A 21087-nucleotide genomic window follows, 5' to 3' on the forward strand; every position below is an offset into this window, starting at 1 on the left:
CGAGCATTTAGAGACTGACATTCTAAAAACGGCATTTTTTTTTAATCAAAACATCTGGTTAATTTATTACTAGAAAAGAAACCAGCAGATCCTGTTCGATATTTTCTCTCGCGATTCGAATCTCATTAGAATCATCGCGTGAAGTATTAAACCATAGATATTGAAATTACAGTAATGTCTCTCTAATTGACGCTCAGACTGTCCACAAAAATGGACAATTTAAGAAGAGAAGATACGATTATCCGAGCCTCGCGACTCATTTGTATAGTCACGAATTGTCAACAACTATAAAAACGAGCTTCAAAACACGAATAACCGTATCTCCTCTTCCCAAATCGCCCATTCTTGTGTACAATCTGAGCGTCAATTAGAGAGACATTACTGTACGCGCGTCTTGTCGGCCGGACATCGGACAAATCCTACGACAAGGTGCGAAACTGACTTGCGTTCTCGCAGAATCCGAAGTTTCCCTTTTCAGCTGGTGCGCGCCGAGTAGGCAGGATAGAGACAAGAAAGTCCGGCAAGACGTCGAAAAAGAATACAGAGCCTGGTGACTGGTAGCGGGGACGAAAGGGGTCCGAAGAATTGGCCAGCGGGCAGCGTCGCGCTAGGCAAGCCAGCCAACGGGTGTGCGTCGAGGCGCGTACAAAGAATTGCGCGAAACGGCGTGGCCATATTTGCCGAATCTCTCTGTGTCCCCCCTCTGTCGAGCAATTCAACGCGTCAGAGGAACCGGGTCATTGTTAGGTGCTTGTTCTTGGGCTTAGCTTTTCAATCGGGCAGAAGGGAGGGTCCCCCACAGCCCTTCACGTAGAGTCGCGAGGGGGATCGTTCGCTAGGAAGGGTAAAAGAAAAAGAAAAAAGAGAGAGAGGCAGAGAGGCGATTAAAGAAAAATTCGCGGTCGAAAGAAAGAGGGAGACGCGGTGGGAGAAGGTCCACCCACGGTCAAGCACATTGTATAATTCGGGGCCTGGGCCTGGACTTGGGCCTGGGCCCGGTCGGCCCGAGGAAGAAGATCGACGGATCAAAAATGGCTGCGGGTCGCTTTATGCTCGGCCGGTGGTTTGCGGCAACTACCTGCCGCACGACTGGCGAACATACTTTTCGTTCCCGTCTGGGTTCTCCTTCTCGAGGAAGACCGGGAGACGAAGAGAACCCTAGAGGGAGCAAGAGAAAAAGAGAGAAGAGCTTTAAACCGCTCGCGTACGTACCTGGCCTACCCGCCCTCTCGCTCGGCCGTCTACCTAACTCTCGTCGTTTCTGCCCCAGTGTGCCTGCCCTGGACTCTCTGGTGCTCTCGGAGAGGGGTCCCGAGTTCCACAGAAAAAGCCTTGGGTATATCTTTACGAGCGGAGCCATAAAAGCCGTAGGAGTTCGGCCCGTTTCTCGATTAACTCTCTTTCTTTCGCTCCGCGTCTCCCTCCGTTCTCTCGCGCTCCCGATCGCCCCCCTTTCCCCTCGTTCTTTCTCTCTTCTACCTCCGGGCCGGGTTATATGGATCGTGTTCGACCGGCTACGCGATCCTTATTGTCCTGTATATTCCTCGTGGCCGTATAATACACGACAAACGCCGCTACCACCACTGGGTCGTCGTTTCGGAGGCACCGAAATGCCGAAAGCTCCAGCCGAGAGGTGAACAGAGAGACACGGGGGAGCTATACGCGATCCCGTATCCGGCCCCGTAACCAGTCCCCATACCCGAATCCTGGACACGCGAGGGGTCCTGCGACAATGTTGGGGATAAAAAGGCTCGCAGAAATCGCTCGCCGAAGAGGCCCGAGATGCTGAAGTTGAAGAACGAGGCGCGTAACATACGGCACAGAAACTCGATGACGATTTTCCATATGTTATACGAACGCTGATGTACCAACGTTGTGGCCAATGGAACTGCACCGATGGAATGATTAACAACGTCAATGATCATCCCAGATCGCTCGACCTTTTTACCCCCTTTTCTGTTCTGGTTTCAGTGAGAACCTCGTCGCGCTTCTTTCGTGTATTCGCCGGATATATGTATATATATGACATATGACATAAACCTGCGACGTATGTTATTATTATTTTTATGTATAAAGCGTGCGAACCCGTCTATCAGAGATATTATTAATCCTTTGCACTCGGATGTCGCCGATACAGCGACACACTGTATTCGAAGTGGCATCTTTTCTTTTAATTATTATTTTCCTTCGTACTGTTAGGTGATCACGTAAAATGCATAATTAACCCTTTGCACTCGAGGGCTCCGGAGCGGAGCCATTTAAAATTTGTCTTCAAACTCGAGGGCTCCGCTACGGAGACAATGCAAATAATTTTCAGTTTTTAACATAAGAACAAAAACAATTCGTAAAAATTAGTTATAGGATGTTTCGCTGTTGGTGACAAATGACGGTCGCGGCTCGCGGATTGTTATGCTCTCGATAACAGCACACAATCGCGGTTTGAGCAACATTCCGCATTCCGCATTCCGCACTTGGATGCAAGTGAGTTAAGTCGTGTTATTCAGCAGTAGAGTGTATATCAGATTCTAGTTTATCTGTTGTTTTTATATTTTGAATACATATTTATATCCCCGATATGGCAAATAAAAGAAAAATTTGTGAAAATTATAGTGATATTGAAAGTGGTAGCGACGAATTAGAATTTGAAGTTCATAGTGAACATTACATAAATAATATAGACGCTCTTGGCCGTGATGAAGCAGACAATATTGAACTAAGCCATGAATCCGATTCTAATGATAGTGATATATTTCCTGCTGTACGACGACACATACCGAGAATTGAAAGTGACATTGAAGTGAAGTTTGTAAAATTGTTGGTGGACCAATTGATTGGAAATTTCCGACAAAACAGCACATCTCGAGAATACAGTTACACACCAAATACGGAGGCCAGGCTCAACAACCACCTACATATTATACGTTCTGGAACCAAGAAAGATTGTGTAGTGTGTTCGAATAGAAAAATTCCAGGCGAAAGACGGCAGACCCATTATTTTAGTGATACCTGTCTAGAGAAGCCAAGATTACATATTGGCAATTGCTTCGAGAGGTATCACACTTTGGAAGATTACAAAATGTAATAATTTTATAATTTTTTTTATATATCCTAACATTTGTATCCATAAACAATTAAAAAAATAATAACATACAACGATGACTTTTCTTTTAATGCTTATATCATGAACTTACATGTGAATATGATCTTTTCACTAAAATGGCTTCGAGTTGCTGGTAATATGACTAAAAAAAAACTTCGAGTGCAAAGGGTTAAAAACGCGAAATCTTTTATTTATCGGTTCCTATAACATTTTCCTATAATCGTTTTTCTTTTCATTCGACTCTGCACAACGAAATCTTAACGTATGAAAAATCTGTTCCGCGAGTGCAAAGAGATAAATCAATTCGATTCAATTAAAAGCAATGTTACGATGCAGCTTGTTGTCGCTTGTTGACCCAACGGTCGCATCGGCTCGCGCGAGGGAAACACAGCGTATATATCTGAAGCGAACAGTATGGAATCGCCAGGACCGACCAACGTAATGGTTGTTCCATTATATTAGATTGCACGTTGGCGTCGTGCCCTGGAAACGTATCGATAGGGCCAGGTATCAAAGCGACAGTGCGCCGGAGTGCGAGACAAACAATGAAATATCTTCCAACAAATTTCACGGAGATCCGAAAGACTCGGTTCTCACCAACGACAATATTAAACAGTTAAGCGCGTTTGTCGCGTATACACGTCAAACCAAATCTCTATTACGGCGCGTTCGACGTGTTTACTCGTCGTTGAAAACATAAAATTACCATCGACTGTGAAAACTCGAAATTTTCATAAAATACAATAAGAATATTATTCGGTGGGATGTTTCCTTTATATTACCAATAGAACTGCTAAGTGCAGGGTTCCCCGGAAAGAATCATCCGATTTCGAAAATTTATATTTTAAAAAATTACACACAGAAAATTATAATTCAAACACGAATATAACGGGAAAATGTGTAAGTTTTTGTTTACAAGTGTCCAATATGACTTCCTTTCGTTACACGTATGATATCATTGCGATATGAAAGTTCTTGCCAAACACGGTGTAATGTATCTCTGGTAATTGTTTGTACAGCATCACGAATGCGTTTTTTCAGTTCATTTACACTTGTAGGTAAAGGTGGTACAAAGACAAGATCCTTCGCAAATCCCCAAAGGAAGAAGTCGCATGGGGCTAGGTCGGGTGACCTCGGAGGCCAACTGTGTAGAACCATATTATCGGATGAACTGCGACCAATCCAACGGTTTGGTACATGAGAAAAAAATAATAAAAAATAAAACTCGCACATTTTCCCGTTATATTCGTGTTTGAATTATAATTTTCTGTGTGTAATTTTTTAAAATATAAATTTTTGAAATCGGATGATTCTTTCCGGGGAACCCTGTATTTTATACGGAGGGGGTGGTGGAAGATGTACCGTCTGTTCGAAAAATGGAATCCGCAAGGAATCAAGACACTGGTGTAAGACCTGCGAAGTGCCACTTTGTGTGGTACCGTGTTTCGAGAAATATCACACCGAACTCGATTGAAATTCTTAATATTTTGTTTTCCACATGTGTCTTTCTTGTTTATGTATTTTATTATTATTTGAGAATTTTTAAGTTTATAACAACGATAACTTTTCAGAAACAAATTGTTAAGTCTTTCTTAAATAAAAATATAGTTCTTCTTCGTTTTTCATAAAATTTGTAACAGGACCATTTTGTCCTGCGTTCGTCGTCATCGCTTGATTTTAATTCCGCACACTGTGAGGTGTTTTTAACCCTTAGGGGACCAAAACTATTTATTCCCAGTTTACACGCTGCCAAGTCCAGACTGTTTTTCAGACGGAAAGAAATTTTTTACTGAAAATTTTCGTATCAAATATATAGAGAAGAGATATTCATTTTTTAAATAAAACGTCGTTGATATATTTTCATCGAAACAATCGTGCCGTTTCTTCCAATGCTTCCTGCCAAATTTTACGGTTTTATTGATTTCTGCCGCGTGTATGGCTGCATTCGACCGTTAAGGGTTGAAACTAAATTCGCCGTTTAACAGGTTAATGAAATACCGCGTGACTGAATTGTACCGCGGCACTAAAAGAACTGTGCTTCTAGACAGCTGCTGTGGGATCTACCTGCGCTGCAGCCGCGTCAATAGTCGCTGAATTATACGGATGTTGGAGTCCGGGATTGCGATAGCAGGGGAGGAAAAATAATGGGTAACCCGCCCGAGAGCCCTAAGAGCTGGACAACACGGTCACAACTGTGATCCCGGATAATCCAGGGGGCAGGAAGGACTCCGGGACGACCCGTTTCGCAATTACATCTCGATAGTGATGGTATTCAAGGAATTCGACATTTATGTGGTAGCGATGAAAGTAATAGCCGTTCAACGAATGATGTATTGCCACCTTTAAAACCGAAAGTAACGGTCAGAGCAAATACGGTAAATTCTCTCCAATTGTTCCGAAACTAAGTTTCTAAGCAAAAATGGACAACTTGGGAAGAGGGGAGAACAACTATTCGAGCCTTGTGCCTCGTTTTTATGGTTTGTCAACAACGAATCTACAAGCCGAGGAATAATTGGGGAGAATTTATCGTAATCCTAAGTTGTGCCGTCATCTTCAAAGCCGTCTATTGTCCCACACGCATTATTTATGCGAATTAGATGGAAAAACCAATGATTTAAAAATTTGTTATTATTGAAAGCAGATTTTACGTTTTCTGTAAAATTTTCGTATAATCTTTTGAGTTGAATTTTAAAAGTATAGAACATTTAAGAAAGCATAAATTATTGGAGATTGGGTACATTTTTTCGCTAGAAATTTTATCGAAATTGATGCTATATGTGAACGGTCTAGCGGCGAGATTGCATTAATTAACATTGTGATAGATAACAATGTGTATATAGCTGAAGAATTGAGTCATGAGTATGGGAGACCACTCGGCTGGGTAGCAAAAATAGACAACTTGGGAAGAGGGGAGAACAACTATTCGAGCCTTGTGCCTCGTTTTTATGGTTGCCGATTGTCAACAACGAATTTACAAGCCGAGGAATAATTGGGGAAAATTAGATGGAAAAACTAATGATTTAAAATTTGTTATTATTGAAAGCAGATTTTACGTTTTCTGTAAAATTTTCGTATAATCTTTTGAGTTGAATGTTAAAAGTAGAACATTTTAGAAAGCACAAATTATTGGAGATTGGCTACATTTTTTCGCTAGAAATTTTATCGAAATTGAAGCTGCATATGAACGATCTAACGGCGAGATTGCAGTAATTAACAATGTAATAGATAACAATGTGTATATAACTGAAGAATTGAGTTATGAGTGTGCGAGACCACTCGGCTGAGTTTTTGAGTGCAAGCTCGCAGGAAATGGATAGCGTTTGTTGATATTGACGAGTGTAGAAACAAGATGTCAACTGACTCCTCGGTGCAGGTTTGCTATTGCGATAGGAAAGACCCAACTAGCGGTGAAGAATTGCGTAATGTGTATGATAACAATGTGTACATGTGTATATGTTCGATCCAAGTAAATTAGAATTAATTGTTTATGATTCATCCTATTGAATGTGTCGTGAGTGAAGACAGAAATGTTCATACAAATGTATGTATGGATACATTTGTATGTATGGAAACAATGATGATGAACAAACAATTAAGGTTATCTTGATCATTTTGATTTTTAAGGTTAAGTCGGGGATATATGAGACTGAAAGAATGGCACGTCTGAGAGTGTTTTCACTATCGAACACTGTCGATTGCTTTTGTGGAAGGGAATTTAAATCGAAAAGAGAGTTATGCAAAAGTTATGCACAAAATATCTAAGCTCGACATAACTGAACGAATCTCCTCTCAATAAATAACCCTTACGAATGTTAAATTAGATGAAAAGTTCAACGACAACGCAACTTGCTCGAAGAAAATCCGAAGGGCGAGGAGAGGGGAGCGAAAATTCAATCTGCAGGGAAAAGTGTTACAAATAGGTCGGGCTTTAGCAGAGCAATCGTTGACGCACCGACCTCCCCCGCCCCCTGAACTCACCCCTTTCGTAGAAACCTACGACACGGAGGTCACCGTCAACCACTGGGATCCCCAAGCGTTTGATTTGATCCTATTACCAGAGGTCCTGGACGACCTGGCACAGACTGGGATCCAGAATCTTTTAATATCAACGTATAAACTTATGCGAAAAATATGTTTGCATACCGGCAGCTTCGGCGGACTCCGAAAGAATATTTAGCAAAGCAGGATTAACGATGTCCGACAGGCGGTCGAGGCAGAAGCCAAAAAATGTCGGGGCTAACATCTCAGACCTCGTGCATGCATCCCGACCCACCCTCATCCGGCGGTTCCGGTTTTTTACGCGGATTTCTCGATTGCGGGGTGATGCCACTGTTGAGCGGTTTAGGCGAGTTAACTCTTTGAGGCACGGCGGTATTAAAAACGTCCCGTCTTTTTGATCCACGGTGATGCATGGTGGGACATTTTTAGACCCACCTCGAAATATTGCAATAGCTGCGCGAGCATTCATGAAACCATGTGTGGTACGGTGGGACACTATTTGTGTCCCATCCTGTAACAACAAATTGAACTGAATTATTAATATTTTATGTTTTATATCATCCGATTCCTTCGTTAACCCGAGAAAGATAACCTACGTCGCAGAGGCGCCTGCGAAGACTGTTGATTTTTGTTAATTTTTCATAGAGGTCTAGTGATTTAAGTTTAAAATTACTTAAAATATAAAAAAATATAATATAAATGCATTTTATTTTTACGATAATGCCAAACCTTTAAAATGACTAGATTAACTTAAATAAATATCCATTGTTAGTATAAAATTGACGCCTTAGAAAAGCATGCGCCTCTGAAGCGTATGGTTATCTTTTACGTACGTTGTCATATGGTTATCTTTCTAGGGTTAATAAAAATATACTAATTTTGTTTCATTTAACCAGTTAAGCGCGTTTGTGTGTGTCGTGTATACGCGTCAAACCAAATCTCTATTACGGCGCGTTCGACGTGTTTACTCGTCGTTAAAAGCATAAAATTACCATCGACTGTGAAAACTCGAAATTTTAATAAAATACAATAAGGATATTATTCGGTGGGATGTTTCCTTTATATTACCAATAGAACTGCTAAGTATTCTATACGGAGGGGGTGGTAGAAGATGTACCGTCTGTTCGAAAAATAGAATCCGCAAGGAGTCAAGACACTGGTGTAAGACCTGCGAAGTGCCACTTTGTGTGGTACCGTGTTTCGAGAAATATCACACCGAACTCGATTGAAATTCTTAATATTTTCTTTTCCACATGTGTCTTTCTTGTTTATGTATTTTATTATTATTTGAGAATTTTTAAGTTTATAACAACGACAACTTTTCAGAAACAAATTGTTAAGCCTTTCTTAAATAAAAATGTAGTTCTTCTTAGTTTTCCATAAAATTTGTAATAGGACCATTTTGCCCTGCGTTCGTCGCGTACACACGTCATCGCTTGATTTTAATTCCGCACACTGTGATGGATTTTTAAAACTAAATTCGCCGCTTAACAGGTTAAGACGCAATAAAATGTCTGTACAACATCGGTCCATTTTATTTTCTGAAATCCTGTGCCCCAAAGAGTCGTGTCTCAAGAATGAAACGGGGGGACTGATCGGTGCGGCTGTGTCGGCCGGATCGACACTGGCATAAAACATGTCGAAGAACCATTTAAGCAAGTCACAACCGAACCGAGGCATACATGCTTGTATGCACCAAGTGATACCGAGCATCTTCGTTGTGCAATACGTACACTGAGATTCTGGTCTATGAACACTTTCTTGCACAATGTTACAAGCGATTAGCGACTTCAAGTATGGTAATCGCGTTCCACGCTCGGGAATGGCGTTCTCGCGTTGTCGTAATTTTGATTTGCGCCTGTCTGCCTCTCGTCGTGTTCTGTCCATGGTCGGCTCGGTTTTTGATTAAGGTTGGATTTTGGCGAAAGAATGTAGCAATTTTCAATTGGACGCGGTCTTGGAGGATAGGTTAAGGAGCGAGACACTGTCGAGAAGTTCGGTTTCGCATTAACCTCGCTCGTCAATGGCGTAATTTATACATGTATTTCCTGTTCGCAGCTTCGATAGGTGTGTCGCACGTGTCGTCGGAGTCGAAGTTGTCGGAGTGCGGCAGTGATAAAATAATTACAGTAATGTCTCTCTAATTGACGCTCAGACTGTCCACGGAAATGGACAATTTAGGGAGAGGAGATACGATTATTCGAGCCTTGCGGTTTGGTTTTATAGTTACGAATTGTCATATAATATATATAATATATTGAATTGTAATATATATCTCCTCTTCCGAAATTGTCCATTTTTGTTTCCAAGCTGAGCGTCAGTTAGGGAGACACTATCGTAGCCAGTTCGATTACTGAAACGGCCCCGTCAAGTATTAGGGGGATCGGAAAGTAATGTCGTTTCTGCGCATATTTATCTGCTCGAATTTAATGTAAACAAACGACATAACTTTCCGGTCCCCCTAATATTGTATATCGCCTAATCCGTTGGAAGGGCGGCGCGGTATGCGCGACTTTCGGCGTTGCCGCCGCAATATCCTTATATTGCCATATATAATTACCATAATCCTTATTATGGTAATCTTCGTTCATCTTCGTTCGATATAATAGTTTCATTTTAAATTTAGTACTCGACATTTTGACAACTAAAAGACTTTGGTTCGTTCGGAAAGTTGTTTCGAAAGACGATCTTTTTAATGTTACGAGTAAAAGCAAGCATCTCGACATTTTTCTGGTAGCTTTGAAAGCTTATTGTTTTACATTTGGAAAAATACCGAACCAAGTGTTTTTTCAACACCCTTAGAAAATTAAATTTTTAATTATTAAATTAAATTTATATTATCAACCCCTCGAAACTGCGAACTATACCACAAATTAAGTCGATTTAATCGGAACGAAGGTAAATTAAATTAGAATAAATATATTAAATTCACGTTGAATTGACGCGATGCGATAGTGAACGCGACGTGAAAAATGTTGGCTACGGTTCAGTCGAAGAATCCGATTTCATCGAAGCTACGAGGAACTTTAAGCTGTCCCGGGCTAACCTGAAGCTGGTTCAAGCTGCTCCAAGCTGTGCTCTCAGCGACTCGTTCTCTCCAAAAATCTTCCCGCCCGCCTCGGAACAGCTCAAAGACCCCCTCAGCATCTCGCGATCCGCTCGGCCGGCCTCCGGAGGACCCGTATGCTCCAGTATTGTCATCCCTCGTCTCGGCACAGGGCTTGGACGCCACTCCGAGCCTGCCAAAACTAAATCTTTCTTTCAAACTCGTCTCTCCTTCTCTATCTTTCTCCTTCTCTCTCTTCCTATCTTTATCCTTCTCTCTCTTCCTCTCCCTCTCTCTCTTTCTCTCTCTCTCTCACGCACACACCCACACAACCCTTTTGCTCAGTGACGCGTCTCTACTATCTCCGGGCGTTCTTCTCGGTTATCCGATGCATCTCGTGTCTCGCGAGAGAGCAACGAGGTTTCTCGTCGTTTGGTAAATCGCGGCAGCCATGACAACGATATTTCTCTCTCTCTCTTTCTCTCTCTTTATTCTGTGTTCACTATTAGTAAAATTCAAAGTCCAACCTTACCTCCGAGCGGTCAAGAGATCGGGAAACGACTCCTTTCAATAAGGAGCGGCTAACGGAGCTCTGACAGCCACGGAGGGGCAACGAAAAACCGTAATTTAGGCGACATGACGGCGAGGTCTCGTGTCCATTCATACTAATTGAATAGAGGTTTTCAGATGATCTACGAGAGACACTCCGAGATTAACAAAAGACTAAGGAGCTGTCCAAGACACTGAATGTGGAACGGAGAATGTCTCAAATAGACTGCAGGGATAGAGTCACAACAATGGTCATCACAAAGCAAAATTTCCTTACCACGGACCCGGAGTCAAGACCCTGTTTTACTACCTGTTGGTTGGGTCAGGTTCCAGACCTGAGGTAAGGTCATTCACTGCTGTTTCAACGTTCGCCGGCGTAAGCTGCGCGAGCTTCGACCGGCCTGAAGAATAAACAATAACTGATAATAATGATAATAATAATAATTTGATAAAAAATAAAGATAACAAAATAATGATTTGATAAAAAATAAAGATAAAAAAATAATGATTTGATAAAAAATAAAGACAAAAAAATAATAATTTGATAAAAAATAAAGACAAAAAAATAATAATTTGATAAAAAAACACGTTATAGGCTCAGGTGCTAGATGAAAGATAAAACAGTCAAATTAAAACCGGAGAAATCTAAAATAAGTGCTTTCGTCGAGTTAATACTTTGACGGCCGGAGTCACGTACACGTGACTTCGCGAAAATTTGAATGATAAAAATCGATTGTTCGTAACTTTTTGAAGAATGCATCGTAATTATATCGTTAACCAAATTTATCCTGTTTATATTATTAATGAAGTGTATTATAATTGCACCGTTGAAAAAGTGTATTATAATTACACTATTAATACTTCAACTGTCGCGATGCCCACGCGGGCACAACAGAGTTATTTAAAATATAATTTTGGAAAATTAATTTCTTCGCCAGTCAAAACTATAGTTTCTTAATTTTATTAAGATTTGCAAGAGGTTAAAATGTTGGAAGAGTAACGCGTGTCACATAAATTTGCTGTGAAATTTTTATATTTTTTAATATAAAATACTTCAATTTTATGAAACTTTTGAGATGTTTGCCGCGGCCGTCAAAGTGTTAAAAATACGCGCTTTGGACGCGACCTTACCTTATGAATGCTATTGTGAACTCAGCCATATAAAATACGTTAATTGAACATGTAGAAGGGTCGGGGGTAATTTCGATCTTAACCATGAATTCTATTGTAAACTTAACGATACTAACTTTTCGGAGATCGTCCTAAACGGCTGTTTAAAAGCAGTCATTCACGCGGTCGAAAGAGGCTTCGAAGAAACCGTAATAAATCAGCGAATTATTCGGCAGTGTGCAGACTTGAGTGTTGATTTAAGTATGAATGAGGTGCACTTTTTGAAAACGCTCACCTTAAGAGAGAAGGTCAATCGACCTCCGCTAGAGGTGGTTGCAAGTTTCGATGCTATTCCCGGACCTTACCCGGCGAACCTCGGAATTTGCCTCTCGAAAAAGATCGAGATGCATGATAACTCGTAAAAGGACGAAAACGAACTTCCAAATTATTATGAATTAGTATGGAGCGACTAATCCGTGAAGATTCCAATGAGATCCGTTCCGATCACCCTTTGGAAGCGTTTCACGCGGCGGGGGGTGCCTTCCTTGGAGAAGCGAGAGAAAGAGAGGTATTGGATGAATGCGGAATAAGTGATCATCGTCTTTGCAAAGATGCGCAAAGTCGTTCGTCGCGGAATTCCTGCTTCGATTGCGAGAAAACCAAGGCATCGAGAGGAACACATGGCAATCGGTTTGCGATTCTTCCAACGTTGCACCAGATTACTCACTATTGCGACAAATAATTAATTACTCTGTGGGGCGGCATTTCACAGAGTAGCCGGCGAGCGTGTCGACGTACAATTGAGCCGTTTATTTTGAAAGTGGCATAAGTCACTTTACCGTAATGTGAAAAGTGGTGATTTTTTAATGTTTATACGAAATTATTTATACTGAGAAAAATATCAGTATCCTGAGATAACAAATACAAGTGAACCTTCTCGAAAGTTAGCATCCATATTTTTCAACGTGTTGAAACGCAAACCCTTAAATATATCGACTTAAAAACAAAGTGACTTATGCCACTTTCAAAATAAACGGCTCGATTATTCGTCGCCTGGCTATCCGCGACGCGCGATTATCTTTCCCTTTGGTGATCGGTATAAAGGACAATCGGTTGTCGTTTCGCCCCGGTTATGTTAAGAAGGCTCTAGAAATAATATTTCTAGAAATTCTCTAGAATTTCTCTAGAATTTCTCTAGAACCTATACTCTAGAAATAATAGTCAAGTTTATACTGCTTCGTTACATTAAAACGACAATCGGTTGTCGTTTCGCCCCGGTTATGTTAAGAAGGCTTTAGAAATAATATTCCTAGAAATTCTCTAGAATTTCTCTAGAATTTCTCTAGAATTTCTCTAGAACCTATACTCTAGAAATAATAGTCAAGTTTATACTGCCTCGTTATATTAAAACGACAATCGGTTGTCGTTTCGCCCCGGTTATGTTAAGAAGACTCTAGAAATAATATTCCTAGAAATTCTCTAGAATTTCTCTAGAATTTCTCTAGAACCTATACTCTAGAAATAATAGTCAAGTTTATACTGCCTCGTTATATTAAAACGACAATCGGTTGTCGTTTCGCCCCGGTTATGTTAAGAAGGCTCTAGAAATAATATTCCTAGAAATTCTCTAGAATTTCTCTAGAATTTCTCTAGAACTTATACTCTAGAAATAATAGCCAAGTTTATACTGCCTCGTTATATTAAAAGTCTCCCTTATCCACCCGACTGCCCCTTTTTATAATACAAATAGTTTCAAAATCATTTGCGGATCGATCATTCTTTTAGATACGGCGAGGATCGCTTTGGACACTCCTTTCCGTCATTTCTTTCTTCTTTTTCGACGATATCGCTTGTTCAGTTCAACGTGTCTCGAACGCGCGATTGAGGAATTAGAATATTTCTGCGGGATTCTGAAGCATAATTTGCAAAGCATGCGGAAGATCGGTCGCTAATTACTGTATTTTAGCTGGACGCGACAATTCGCCACTGAGATAACGAAATCTATTTTTATAATACTTCCAATGCGCTTGTGGAATGCCTACCGAAGAAAAAATAATTTTGCAACACGTTTTCTCTCTTATTCACCGCCCACACCCTCGTCTCCGTTCGGTCTCTCTCTCGCTTCAACCCTTCTCGGCTTTCCTCCTCCGGCCCGGAGAGGAAAGAACGTTTCTCTTCTTTCCAGCCGATAAATCCTATATCGCGATAAACGAGGAGTTAACGTTACCGGGCCTCGGATCGATATACGCTCTATACGCATCCTACTCCAACACCAGCGGCGACAGACACACATATACACATACATACATACATACATACACACACGACGCACACGTCGATGCTCGCGCGAATAGTTTTCGTTTAGGAATGCGCTACAACGCGCTGCGCCTCTATACTTTTTCCGCTCCCTCTACGCTACACGCTCTTTCCGATCGATCGTTATCTACACACGCATCCTTTTCCTTCTTTTTTTCTCTCTCGTCTCTTCCCTCTCTCTCTGTCTCTCTCTCTCTCTTTTTCTCTTTGTCTCTCTGTCACTCGCATAACACGCACACGTCTCTCTCACTCGTCCTCTAATCCGCTCACGCGATCGCACTCGCTCGCGCGGCCGCGTTTACTCGCCGCGATCGATAATTACAATAATAGTAATAATATATATATATATATATATATATATATTTAATATATATATGTATGATCATACAGGAGATTAGGCTTTGTGTGTCAGTCAAAGTAGCGAGGGCGCTAGCTCGTTAATATATTAAATAATTTGAGGCAGTTTACGTCATTTTGTTTAAGGCCGAGTTAACAGTAGTGAACTATAAAGGTGTACGACTGTTCTCTTGTGTGTGTGTCTCTGTATTGCGCGCACGTGTGTTTACTGGTGATTAGTGTCGGTGTGTGTCGAAGGCTCCGGTCTTTCGGAGCACGGCGAACGGGTGACCGGTGAGAAGATCGTGGCCCGCGCGCGGTTCGATTCGTTTTCCACGTGGTTCACCGACGATTTCTTTTTCGGATCGATGTTGATCCTCTCGTTGGATTTAGGATTGGTCGCCGAACTGCGGACTCGACGGAGTTATTACCGTGAATTGCCGTCGCAGGAATTCAAGGATCTGTTCGTATGCACCGCTCGAATTTTTCCGATGCACGAAAGAACGGATGAGAACTTGTCATGCATTTGCTTCCGGGATGTTTGCAGATATATTCGAAGTTGAAGCTGCGATCGAGAAAGACGCATTGATCTCTTGAGAAATAAATATCGCGAAATAAATAATAATTTGCGAAATAAATAATAATAATGGCCGGCGCAAAAATTGGCGGCTGTTACGTTTCGCTGAATTTTGAACGAGAAGATAGAAATGAATTCAAGAACAAGGAAAACTTGCAAGATCTACGCATCTATAATAATAATAATAATAATAATAATAATAATAATAATAATAATAATAATAATAATAATAATAATAATGGCCGGCGCAAAAATTTACTGCTGTTACGTTTCGCTGAATTTTAAATGAAAAGAAAGAAATGAATTCAAGAACAGGAAAAACTTGCGAGATCTACGCATCTATAATAATAATAATAATAATAATAATAATAATAATAATAATAATAATGGCCGGCGCAAAAATTGACTGCTGTTACGTTTCGCTAAATTTTAAATGAAAAGAAACAAATGAATTCAAGAACAGGAAAAACTTGCGAGATCTACGCATCTATAATAATAATAATAATAATAATAGTAATAATAATAATAATAATAATGGCCGGCGCAAAAATTGACTGCTGTTACGTTTCGCTAAATTTTAAATGAAAAGAAACAAATGAATTCAAGAACAAGAAAAACTTGCGAGATCTACGCATCTATAATAATAATAATAATGACCGGAGCAAAAATTGGCTGCTGTTACGTTCCGCTGAATTTTGAACGAAAAGAAAGAAATGAATTCAAGAACAGATGGATTTGCGCGCGCAGCTGTTTCGAAAATGTTCGCAGAAATGTTGGAAGGTGTTTCGATCGTTGCGAAACGAATCCGCGGCGCGATCCGGTCGAAACGAAACTGTGCGACGATAGTTGGCTCCGCGGAAAGTAACGCTGCGCTGTTACATTCCGCTGAAACTTTTTCAAAATGGAACGCAACGAATGAATTTCCGCGCGATCGCGGCGTTATCCGCAGTCCGGCGACGAAGATGTGCACAGAGATCGTTGCGAAATAAGTCGCAATGGATCGAAGCGAAACAGGGCGAGCCGAAGGGAACGGACGTCGACGAGATACAGTAATGTCTCTCTAATTGACGCACAGATTGTCCACGGAAATGGACAATTTGGGAAGTGGAGACACGATTAATTCGAGTCTTGCGCCTCGTTTTTATAATTACCGATTCTCAACAACCATAAAAACGAGACGAATAATCGTGCAAGTACTCCAACAATTGTGTCCCCTCTTCCCAAATTGTCCATTCTACTGCACAATCCGAGCGTCAATTAGGGAGACATTGCTGTACTTGAGAAAAACCTTGTCCATTATCCGCTCTCTCTCTCTCTCTCCTTCGCGAAACAGAATGCTAGGATCTGTCGGAAATGCATTTTTTCAAAGTATTACCCCTTTGCACTCGAATGGCGACTCTGAGGCGCCACTAAAAATTGGTGTACTATTTTTCAAAATCATTCTGAGAGCATCAGACTCGTTTATATATTTAAAAAACTTAAAATTGCATTGTACTTGCCAATAGGCTCAATTTCATATGCATAAATCGCAATAAATTATATAAAATAGAAATACTGTAGATCAGAAATCGTGTTTTGGATTTCGAATTCAAACAGCTTCGACTGCAAAGTATTAACATTCGAGTGCGTGAACGGAGGCGCGTTCGTTCGTACGGTTTGGAATCGAACGAATTTCCGGTGCGACCCTAACGAGTGGCTCGCCTTTTTCGATACGCTCGCCGCGAACCCTCTCAGATCAGAAAATGGAAATTCGCGAGGAGCGAGGAGACGCGTTCTCGAGCCGCCGCTCGAAAACTCGATCCCCGGCCGATCGAGGGCACCGATCGAGGGACCAATGCCAGACAATACTTGTCTCCCTTCGGTTCGGCCGACCATGCGACGTGAATCGAGCTTTTATGCACGCACAAAAGTACATCGGAGGGCGAGGCACGTTCGAGCACGCGGTCTCTCTTTCTCTCTCTCTCTCTCTCCTTCTCTCTTCCTCTCTATCCCTCCGCCTCTTTCCCTCTCGTTTCCGTTGTTCGTCTACGAGAATTTCGAACTCCGCCTCGGTAACGAACCGATAATTCGCGACACCGTATAGACTCCGAAGGACCTCGCTTGAATCACTCGTTAGACCGCGGGTTTTCATGCGATATGAAAGCTGTCTAAGTCGATCCTAAGGAACGTAACTGAAATGCAAATGTCTTTCGTTCCTCTTTTTAACGATCTTAACCCTTCGCACTCGAGACTATTTTCATTCCAAATTGAGGACGCTTGTTTCAAATCTACAGAATATATTTCTATTCGATGCGATTGCTTTTATTTGACACGAAATCGATGAAATTGACGTACGCAATTGAACGCGTACGCTTACGGAAAACTTGTCGAATTATTTGACGATTTATCGAACACGGACTGATTGAATAGTGTGCAAATTCTTTTAGAAAATAGTATAATTTAGCGTCGCCTCGGTGTCGCCGCTCGAGTGCAAAGAGTTTAATGAGTTGTACACGATATAAAAATATTCTCTCGAACTCTTTCAGTTTTTTTTTCGCATCGGACTCAGTGTCGTTTTCGTTCCGAATGCATAAAATCCGCAGTCTACGCATTATTACTAAACGTCGTATCCTTATGCAAGAATGAAAATTTACTGCATCTGTTGCAAGAAACACACTGATCACTCAGGAATTTTTTTTTTCTGCCTTTGGCCACTTTAGTAGGTCGGAAGCAACGTATCGGTTAGAAATCACGATCTAGAACGTGTATCCAGGATACAAGAAGTACACGTGTATACGCGTGTAATGAATATATCCGTGTTCGCGTTTTATGAATATAAGATTTCTGCCCGTTGAACGGGGGGGGGGGGGCAATAAACCAACGGTATTGTGGGAATTAACGCGAACGTAACAATTATCTGAAATTTTTTACGCGTGGCTGCATTGTTGTGTTAGCGTCTGCGACAGTGTACACAGCCAATTCTGTTTTTACACGGTCGATACGTTCCAAAAAGAAATCGCGTAAAAAAAAAAGAAACATCGTGTACACGCATAGAAAAATAGAGGATTGCTTGAAATCGAGTTCACTGTACACTCCCCGCCAAAAATATTGGAATACTTGCAGGAATGTAGATAAATTTTAAAAACCGATAGGAAATTGCAATAGTTTCTGCAACTTATTTCAAAGTCAATTCAAAGTTATATATATAATATAAATATAATAATGTATATAATAATATATATATAGTAATATAAATATATATATTATATATAATAAAAATATAATTATATTATTTATATATATATATTTACTTTATTATATTATATCTTTATATTTATATTATTATATATATTGTTTATATATAATATAAATAATAATTAATAATAATTAAATAATGTATAATATAATATAATATATATATAATATATAATAATAATATATATATAATATAATATAAATATAAATATTATATATATATAAATAATAAAACGAATACTGAGAATAGTTCAAGAAAAAATTACAAGACGCGGTGGAAAGACAAGAACATAAAACATTACGTAAACTGAATGAAAAATCACAATTTACACTAAATCAGCAGGGGACCCAATATTTTTTTTAGGGGGGGGGGGGAGTGCACGTCGTTTCTAAGAAAACGTTGGAAGTAAGGGTTATAATATTCAACGGATTCGCAGGAAATGTAAAATGAATTCGCCGGTTCCCCAAGGGTGTGGAACGGTTTCAGTCTGTCGAGCGACGATTAGATAATTACGGAACACTCGAGGAAGTGCATTCAATTAACCGTATCGCGCACCTACCGCTGGCGGAGCAGTTTCGCGAACGAGGAGGAAGGAAAAAGAAGAAAAAAAAAGGGAACGCCTGAAAGACCGCGCGCGCACACCCTTTCGGTCTCGTCGGCTACCAAAGGCGATCAAACAACAGCGGAGTGTGCTCTTCCTCGGACGAACGGATGGGAAGAAAAGGGACAAGAGGAAGGTGGAAGGAGAGAGAGAGAGAGAGAGAGAGAGTGAGAGAGAGAGAGGAGCCGCGACGCGGCAAACAGAAAATAATGATGAACCACCGCGACTCGACGCGGCTCGACGCTGTGCGGCGCGACGCGGCTCGACGCGGTGCGGCGCGACGCGGCGCGACGACACGCACACACCGCGTCCGACGAATGCAAACGTTCATCCTCCCCCCGGAAACCGGACGTCTCTGACAACCGGTCGCTCCTCTGAACAGCGTTTAGCCAAAGGCTAATGAAACTAAGAAAGTCTCAAAGAGACACCGCTCGCGAATGATCCCACGAAGAAGATACGTACACGGCGAAAACGCGTTTCCAACGAAGGGCCACGTTCGTATTTGTCGGATATGTATTTTAGCGATCGCGTGAATCGCGAGAGAACAAGTTTACAACAGTTTGCAACGGATCTATGAACAGAAAGTTGCAAAATTGTGACGAGTTTAACGAGCCGCGTATGGTACACGCGTTAACATGAAATTGATCGAAGAAATTGTATTATTCGAAGGAATTGTATAATTTCATTGTTACATTCGAAATTCGGTTCCTACAATTTTCAATTTTTCAACTGAAAATGCCAAGAATGTGAAAATAGATCTTTAGTTTGCTTCTGCTCGTTGCAACGAAAGCATCGAATTTTAATTAATTTTGCACGAAGATTCGCGGTCTACTCGTTTGCGATTGTTACGAATCGAACTAATCATTTTCTGTTACCTTGCAATCGATGCAGCCAATTTTTACAAGCAACTTTGCACACAAGTACGCAGCACGGAGATCACGATGCGCACGTGTGCAGGGTGCACCGTGTCATCGGGCCGAATCAGTCGGTGATTTGCTCGCATTGAAGAAAATTCCTGTACTCCCATGGACAGACAATTGTCCGTTAATAATTATTATACTTGTTATTATTTATTGTAACCTTTATTGCAACTCTGTGTCATAAGGTTACGGGCCCAGAGATCGCGTTGAGGTTCGAATTCGAATAAAGTGAAACGTGCAAAAATGGCGAGCGTTTCGAGAGCTAGAAAAATAGGTCGTTCGAATGGCGGTAATTATAGAATATGGAAGTTTTCAGCGAAGATATATTTCATACAAAAAGATCTACGGTCTTATATATTAGGGGGGCCGGAAAGTTGTGTCGTTTGTTTACTTTAAATTCAAACAGATAAATTTTTAACTAGTTTTTATTTTCAATCAATGATGTAATCACCCTCATTATCGACAACCTTTTTTCATTTAGTATGCAAATTTTTAGTATGCAAAAATTAATATGCAAAAAAAAGGAATACTGACATGCGCAGAAACGACATTACTTTTCGGTCCCCCTAATAAATGGTGGAGAAACACTTGAACAGGATGCAACAATGGAAGAAAGATACGGCAATTTGATAATAGAATGGAAAAGGCAGTTGCAATCGTAGCATTAGCTGTTGAAGCAGATCAGCGGGTACACACAATGGATTGGAAAACTGCAGCGCAGGCATGGAATGTCTTTCAGCAAGTGTGCGAGCCAAAATCGAGGCAAAGAATTATGCAGCTTGAACGAGAGTTTGTTTGACCTCGTCCAAAAGAAAATTAAGCGATGGCCTCGTACCTGTCAGGAGTAAAAATAATTGCTGATTGTTTACAAGATGCTGGATCAGAAATGTTTGCGCAATGCTCTCAGGATTACTAGACTCGTATGATGCATTAACAATGTCCCTGGCTAATTTAAAAGATGCGCAGTTCATCTCGAAAGAAATTAAAAAGGGATTGTTAATGGAATATGGAAGACCTATGTCGAAAGATCATATGACCGAGAGCAACAAAGAGGTGAAGGATCTGCTTATCATGATTACGCAATGCTCTCAGGATTACCAGGCTCGTATGATGCATCAACAATGTCCCTGGCTAATTTAAAAGATGCGCAGTTCACCTCGAATGAAATTAAAAAGGGATTGTTAATGGAATATGGAAGACCTATGTCGAAAGATCATGACCGAGAGCAACAAAGAAGTGAAGTATCTTGGTAAGTATGAAGGCGAGTAAGGGCAATCGCTGCACAGATTCAAAGAAAC

Source organism: Megalopta genalis, chromosome 8 (genome assembly GCF_051020955.1).
Source record: "Megalopta genalis isolate 19385.01 chromosome 8, iyMegGena1_principal, whole genome shotgun sequence".
In the NCBI taxonomy this organism is placed as follows: Eukaryota; Metazoa; Arthropoda; class Insecta; order Hymenoptera; family Halictidae; genus Megalopta; species Megalopta genalis.